Source organism: Camarhynchus parvulus, chromosome 3 (genome assembly GCF_901933205.1).
Source record: "Camarhynchus parvulus chromosome 3, STF_HiC, whole genome shotgun sequence".
Classification (NCBI taxonomy): domain Eukaryota; kingdom Metazoa; phylum Chordata; class Aves; order Passeriformes; family Thraupidae; genus Camarhynchus; species Camarhynchus parvulus.
In genome coordinates, this window is record NC_044573.1 from 87,445,401 (window position 1) to 87,453,731 (window position 8,331).

Here is an 8,331-nt window from a genome sequence, read left to right on the forward strand (position 1 = left end):
ATTTTGCCAAGAGGAAAATTGCTAGTTTTCTGTGAAAGAAAAGAAGAAAACTTTTCTCTGGAAATGCTTGTGAAAAGTAAGTTAAATGGTACTGAATGAATTTATTGCAGTCTGACATCCTACGTTTGCATGAATCCCTAGGTTCAAATGCTTGAAAAATATGTAGAAGGAAGATAAAATCCTCATTAACTGAATCCCACAGTCCATGTGAGTGCTGTAGTTTCCCTCTATTTAATTTCTACACTATTCTGAGTTCCCTCAGCACCTGCAAAAGAGTTCACAACTCTTGCCTGAAGTGAGACCTGCAAGGAGGAAGTTCACATCACCAAACTTCAAGCTAATATGGAGACACATGCACCTCCAAAGGGTAATTCTGAATAGGAGCAATGGAAAACTTCCTATAGTAGTGTCTCTTTTTGGCATAGGAGTTGAATTTAAGTGTTTCTCTTTGAAGATCTTATTTTAGAATTTTCTATATATGGGAAGACAGAGAGACTATTGTATATCTTAGGGAGGTGCCTACAGTTTGACAACAGAGAATATGAAATATGTCTCCTCCTCAAAATATATTCTATAGATTATATTGCATTTTCATGTCTTCTGACACTTTCACTGGTTAGCAAAATTATGACAGTCTTTGTCATCTGAGCATAAAGCATTTTCCTTTGCAAGTAGAGTGTTTCTTTAGCCACCTTTTGTTTCTTGTTAAATAGATGTTCCATTTAATGAAAAATTAAAAAGAAGAACATATTATAGTGCAACCAGGTATGTTCTCATAACAATTCCATTCTAGTCTTCAAAACCCATGTGAAAAGAGTGGCTGTCATCTATAGTAACACTGGTTTTTGAATCTTCCTCTTAATAATGTAGGATTGTAATGCAAATGCGAGTTCAAACAGTAGACATCTTGATATAATCCAAAATTAACTCATAGAAGAGCTATTTTTGTCCCAATCTTTTGAGACATTGCTGACATAATAAGAGGATCTGGCTGCACAACATTTTTCCTACCTTTTTAGGCACTGGTCTCTTTATTGAAATGGGGTTAGAGTACCCTGTACCCTTATTTTGCTGCATAAGTAAAAAGCCTAAGTTCTAAACAATTAGAAATTTCACTTGAATTGACTTACCTGGGAAAACATTTACTAACAAATAAAACTTTGTTAGAAATAAATGTATTGATCCTGCTGCTCAGGAGCTTGGTTTAGACAGTGACATCCCTCAATGGAGCTGCTAGTTCTGAGCTTTTGGCCAGAAAAAAATGACCCTGACGCAGTAAGTATATCATGTGGGTTAGACAACTACATTATCTGTGTTGCAAATACAAGTGTTAAGTGCATAATATATTAACTGCATGTTGTTAAACACAGAGCAGTGGAAACATGCATCTAACCATGTATGGTAAACTGGAGTTTATATTTCAGCTCATTAGCGAAGTATGAGAAGAGGAAGAGCCCACAATAAACACTTGTCCAGTTTGTTAAACATCATCAATAAATGACTCGGCAGCGCAATTCCTGTTTAAGGGTGTAATGTTCTTATGTACAGTCTCATGACAGAACAAAGTCAAATAAACCAGGGGCCTCTACACAATTCTTTTGTGTCCTGTCAGTCTTCTCACTGATGTCCACGTACAGCCACATTGGCCTACTGCTGGGAACACCTATTGTCCAGGGTGTGATTGCTTCCAAGAGCAGTAAAGAAAACAGTGTTATCACTCAGCAGAGAATGCACTTTGCCCATAACAAGTATTTAAGAATCAACAAGAGGAAGCACTTTTTCACACAACACATAATTACATTTTGGAACTCATTGACACAGGATGTTGTTAAGGCCAAAGCATAAATGGAGTTAAAGAGATTAGGCAAATTCATGGAGAAAGGGTCCACCAGTGGCTATTAAAATATGATGGTCCAGATGCTGCCTCTAATTCAGGAAATCCCTAAGCCATTGATTGCCAAAAGCTGAGGAGAGAGTAAGGGACATAGAACAGCAGACAATGTTCAGTACTGGTGTGTTATTCTTGTATGGATACTCAGTAAAAAAACATTAAAAATTAAATAAGAACTATACCATACTATCAATCCTAACCTGCCTAAAATCTTTTGATCTCAAGGTAACCAAGATTTAAGCAAATTTGACAAAGTTAGTGAAAATAGGCAGATCAATGGAAGAGAGACTTTTTTAATGCCTCAAAGCTGCAGTATCAGCTCAGCTTTTATTAAATATTTACCCACGACAAATACGTAGGAGGTCCAAAAGCATTGCAACTCTGTTCACAAAGCTATGTGCTATTATAATATATAAATACTGCATAGCCCATCAAAATAATTGCAATTGAATGAGAGCTGTAGTGAACTATAATGAATATTTAACACTCAACACAACTTACGGTCACATAAATAACCCTAACTAATTCAGAATCCAGAGTCAACCTAGCTGCTGAAATGCAGTAAATACATGCCATGAAATAAAACAAGGAGAAAAAACAGCCCTAGAAACAATAAGAAACAAATTTGTTTACATTTGATAGTAAAAATGTACATTTTACATTGCCATTCACTTGCAGTCACATACCATAAAGTCACATCTGCACCAAATGTTCTACTCCCTCCTTTTGAACTCCTTTGAAATATTTCCTTGGTCTTTTTAAAGGAATGTAAAAATGGTTTCAGACAACTAATTCAAGTTCTGTTTTGTTTCTTATCAAGATTTCCTTCTAGATTATTAAGAGGGCCTCAAAATTTAGCTAAACAAAATAATCATGTTGGAAAAAAAATTAATTATTCATTAAAAAAAAAACATGTTTCTTGGCAAAAAGGAGAGGAAACTAATAGAAGACAAAGGCAATAACTGAAGTACTTCCTTATAGAAGCAAGCCTGAATGAATGTCATCACTGATTCCTTATAGTCAGCAGACATGATATGAATTGTATTACCTCTTTGTGTGTTATACAGTGTATATGGTAGTACACCATATATACTGACCAAACCATTTCACAAAGTCAATGCTCGTTCATGGCTTAACTTTTTATCCAGCAAAGCATCTTCCTGGCATTCCTGAGAGAGGTACAGAGTCCATAAAAGACAGAAATGAAAATATGTCTTGTTAGAAGTTATTGCCCTTTGGGGAAACCCTAAATCTGGATGCAAAGCATCAGTATAGGAAGACTACACTGCTTGGCCAGGAAACAGGCATGCCTATGGGATTGCTTTTTGGATTGACTCTGACTTCAGTATATTTATTTCTGAATCTCAAAATTTCAAGCCAATAATAGTCCAAAACCACAATTTCATCTTTTAATATTGCATCAGAAGTGTTTTATATACTGCTCAACTTACAGTACCTTGTAAATGGAAATAAATCAATAAGAGTACCCTGAAGACCAAACTTACTGATAATGGCTCAGTCCTAAAGCTTGTAGTTTTAGTGAGTTCACTAAGGCATTGAGCATGTTTAAGTGTGAAGGCTCAGAACCCTCTGAGGAAAATGTAGAGTAGATAATTGTTTCTAACATATAATTTAAATGTTGTGAGCTGTTCCCAGTTGTCCACAAAGAAATCACTAATTCATGCCTTCTCCTTACAGAGGGGTAAGGAGTCTGGATAATAACATGACATTCAGGGAATAGAGAATGCTAAGACTTGCTTGAGATAGTAAATTTTAAATTTTTTTTTGCAAAGTAATGAAAATTACATCTGCAATTGTCTATGTCAGACAATTAATTTATCAATAGAAAGGAAACTCCTGTAGTGGAAATGGAATACTGTGAAACTATTTTGGGAAAATAACCATTCCAGTGCCTCGAGGGCTCAGTGAGTGCCTCACTGCCTGTGCCTGAGGCTGCAGACAGCTGCAGTCTTGTCAATAAAAGTGCCCTCGCAGTTACATCTTGCAAAGCTTCCATCCCTGCCCAGATAGTGAGAAGGAAATATTTCATTAAACCTCAAGTCCATTTACTCCTTAATATTCAGCAATGGCAGTACCTAGGGCAAAGCAAGAATATGTCACTAAGATGAATATCTGTTAAGATACTCCCATATCACTTTACATTGATTTCAAAAGAATTTCCAGCTAAAGTAAAAGCCTATCAATTTCCAGTTCTCCAGCAGTCATGTAATTGTGTGATGTAAGCCCATTGGAGCCTACTGGAGTCTTTCCAACTGCTTTAATATGTCTGGGGATGAAATATATCAGCTGAACTGACTAGGTAATAACACTGGAGCAGATTTCCTAGGACTCCAGATGAGCTTCCTGTCAGTTCCCACGGCTCTTCCCCCAAACAGCTCTGATTAGGAAACAGCAATAACCATACTCTGCTCAAAGGAGGCAGTAAGGCTCTGACTACTGTGTATACACTGTAACTTGGAGGCTTCCTTCTGATAAGGGTTTGAAGGATAGAAGCTAATTATTTTCCAGGAACTTAGGTTAAGAGTACAGATGAAACCATAGGAATAAAAAACATAAATCAAAAAGTAAACTTGATTTACATGATCCTCTCAAATAAGACATCTTTCTAAAATAAAGGAAAACATTTTCATTCTTTTTCATTAATACAAATGATTCAATTCACTTGTCCTCACACAGGCATCCAATGCCATTTTGGGATATGCAGAATCCATTGTGTGGTCTTGGAAGCAGAGTGTTCTTTCTTTTCAAATAAAAAATGCATTTAAGATAATCTAATTCTGAACTACAAACAAATGTTAGAGTAAAGTTTAACTAACAATATCATAAATAGGTAATCTCATCACAAGTAACATTGATTTTATAGAGACACTCCTGAGACATGCTGGAGAAATAATGAATCTCTACTTTTCAGAATAATAATGCTGAACCCAAAAGAGAATTTCAGCTGATGTGATTTCTCTCATTGCTGGGCTTACCTGGCCAACTATTAAATTTTACCCAAGTAGTCTCTGTGTCAATATAAAACAGCAGATCAGGTAATGCCTTCAACAATTACAATACATTTTAATTGCACTCTCAAGGAATCTTCACTTAATTACTGAAGGCTCAGTTGATGCAAAGTCATGTAATGGTCATACAGGTCAGGTGTGAATATGAGAGAAAAAAGTAAAGTCTTCTGGAAAAAGAAATGTAAATTATGACATTTTTCAGCCTGATAGGCTTCATACAAATATTTTGGCTGGCTGGCCAAAAGTCCTTCTAATTTGGAAAAGGAATGGAGTTACAGTTATTTCACTGTGAGTTATTGTCATAGAGAGCATCATCACCTTCACTCTTCCATCATTATGTATCCTCGCACGTCTTTGAAAAAAGACAGGGAGTCATTTTAATGCAAGAAGACATGACGTAGTCTCTCAGTTTGGACAGAGATAACAAAAGGGAGACATGATGGAGGTCTATAAAACCATTAAATATGTAGAGAAATTGAATAGGGAAGCACCAGTCACTGGTTTTTTTTTAGTATAATAATCAGGGAGTACCCACTTTATTTACCAGGCAGAAAGTTTAAAACAAACATAGGAAGTCATTTTTCACACATAATTAGATTTCATTCAAATTAAACTGTGGAACTCATTATCACAGGATGTTGGGGAGGTCAAAAGTCCAAAAGGCTCCAAAAGGCATTAAAAAATTCTCATGGAGACTAGATCCATTAGAGGCTACATAGCAGGATAGTCCAGATGAGACCCACAGTTCAGGAAATGTTTACAACCACTGATTGTCATAAATGAAGGACTCACTCCAGGGAAGTGAGCAGGTGTAGCATACTCTATCCATATTAAATTTATATTGTGTCTGCTACTGGTCATTGCAAAAACAAACATTGACAAAATAACAGTCATGATGGACAGATGATCTAAATAAATATAGCATCGCTTCTTTTCTGTAAATTTGTTACTTATATGAATGAAAAGTAAATATGGAGTGATTGCCATTTTGACATAGTAGAATCTTAAATGAAATTGAATAAACAAAATGAAAGGTGCACAGTAATGATCAGGTGTTCCCTGGAGCACCATCAGTAAAACTGATGAGTTCCAGTTTTCCTCTTGGTTAAGAATTCAAGAGTGAAAACTGTGGTTTTTGTGCTCAAAAGAAGTATATTATGAAAGAACTATGTATTTCTCAGCCTAATTCCACATAATCATCTACCAAAAGTATTGTATGCCTTTTTCACTCTAGTAGTAAGGAATTGACAGATTTCCTATGCTCTTATTGATTTCATCATCTAAATAATTTTCTTTTAAAGCAGGTTTTCCTCAAAGATCCAGATGACATTTATGAAATACTGATATACTTTGGAAAGGAAAAGAAAAATTGAACAGTCATTGCTGCATACTGCTATTTGTTCAGGGAGTGTTTTAGCTGCAAAGCAGTATATATATATATACTTACATATTTAAGAAGGACAATATACTTGAACTAGAGCACATCATGTTAAAATACAGGCCAAGGCTATAATGATGTGTCTTAGTAATGAAATTTCCAGTTCTCTTTACTATGTTTACAGAAAGAAGTGCTATGTGCTGCAGAAAGAAGTTTTAACATCAGGCAAGAAAGCAAGTTTCCACAGGCAATGACCTACAACAAGATGCATTTTTGTAGCCAGCACATGTGGTAGTTCTATTAGCTCAGAGATTTCAAGTAAGAATCACCCAAATCCAGCTGCACACAGGAGCTGCTTAATTTTATGTTAGCTACATGTACTTTTTTTCCAGCTCAAAAAACTGTGCAAATAATTTGACTAAGGATTAGATGATTTCCAGCAATTTTAAGTGTTCCAAAGAACATATGCTAAGTAACTTTCTAGTTTGTTTTGCCTTCAGTGTATTTGAACAACTAAGGAAAAAGAAGAAAGTAGAAAATTAGCTGGTAACCAATTCTGATGAGCAATTTACAAGTTCTGAGGGCTTGAATTGCTGCAACTGTGTCCTGAAATCACCTTTTGATTTTGATAAGCTTATGACATTGTTTTGTTCCTTCATGGTTAATTTGGAATATCCTGTGATGGAATTACACTACCATGTAAATTCTTGCAAATTAGGTAAGTTTCACTTTGATTAATAATTAGAGGTATCAAAAGAAAACCAAAGCCTTTTGCTGCCATGTCACTAGAAAATAGTTTTATTGTTAGGATTCTAGCTATTGCTCTGGACAACAGTAGATATTAGTTTCAAAAGTAGATCTGAGTATCCACTATATTTTCATTTGATATCCTGATCTGCAAACAGCAAAGCAGAAGGGAACTAGCTGTTACAGAATTAAGTGTAACCAAAAGCATAACTGTTTCAAGGAGAATCAAATATGACAATGCATTGATTGAGTTTGTACAAGCCCACAAAATACAGATGTTTCTAGCATATCACACATCCCAAATCTGTTTTGAAGCACATTTTGTATAGAAATTTGTCCTGTGTATGGAACTCTTCCAATAAAAGTATTATTTGCCTATTGCTAGGTTCAAACTAGCCCTTCTTACTCTCCTCTTCTCACCCATTCCCTCAAGAATACCACAGCTAGAAAATTATATTTGTCATGGAAATGTGCTCTCCAATGATGCAAAAGGTCAATAAAAGGATGCTTTCCCAATCTATTGTCTCTGTTACTCTGCCTTGATTGGTGAACTGGTGATAAGTGGGCTGATAATATTAACTCAGTTTTTCTGTTCCTGCCCTTGTCTCTTGCTCCTGGGCATCTTTTCTCTTTTGGTTTCTGATGCATTCTACATCATGTCTTTAACATACCCAGCATTGTAGCCTCTTCATCAAATGACAGAAATCTACAGAATAGCTATAAAAATAAGATTTTTTTTTTTTTGGTACAGAAGAAGAGTATAAAATTCGCCATCACATGAAATGTGAGCATTGTCCATAACTAAAGGGCCCTAAAAAATGCTGATCTTATGGATCAGAGCTTGATCTAACTTCAAGGTAGGCTTTAATTTCCAAGTTGGCCCTTCTTTGAGTAGAGATACCCGGTTACTTTCAGAAGTCCTTTCTAATCTAAATTATTCAATGTTTTTCTGTCCTGCCAGTTTATCCTGGCTACTAACATCTACTTAGCTTCCCCAAATTACATATGTGTTATAATAACCACTTATTTGTATCCATTTTTGTAATCACTATCTTGTAGGAACATACTCTAGGCTTCAATGAGAATTTATTGTAACCACCTAAAGAAAAAAAGGAAAGTAAAGAGGTAATGCAAAGGTGTTTACTGTCAGAGTTATAGAACAGGAAAATTAAGATCGTAATAATATGCAAGGGAAATGTTTGGGCTTCAGTGTAGGAGGGCCCCTTCATAATGGACCTTCATTGGAGACATCTGTTTGGCATATCTTCCACTGCTTCTGTAAAGGC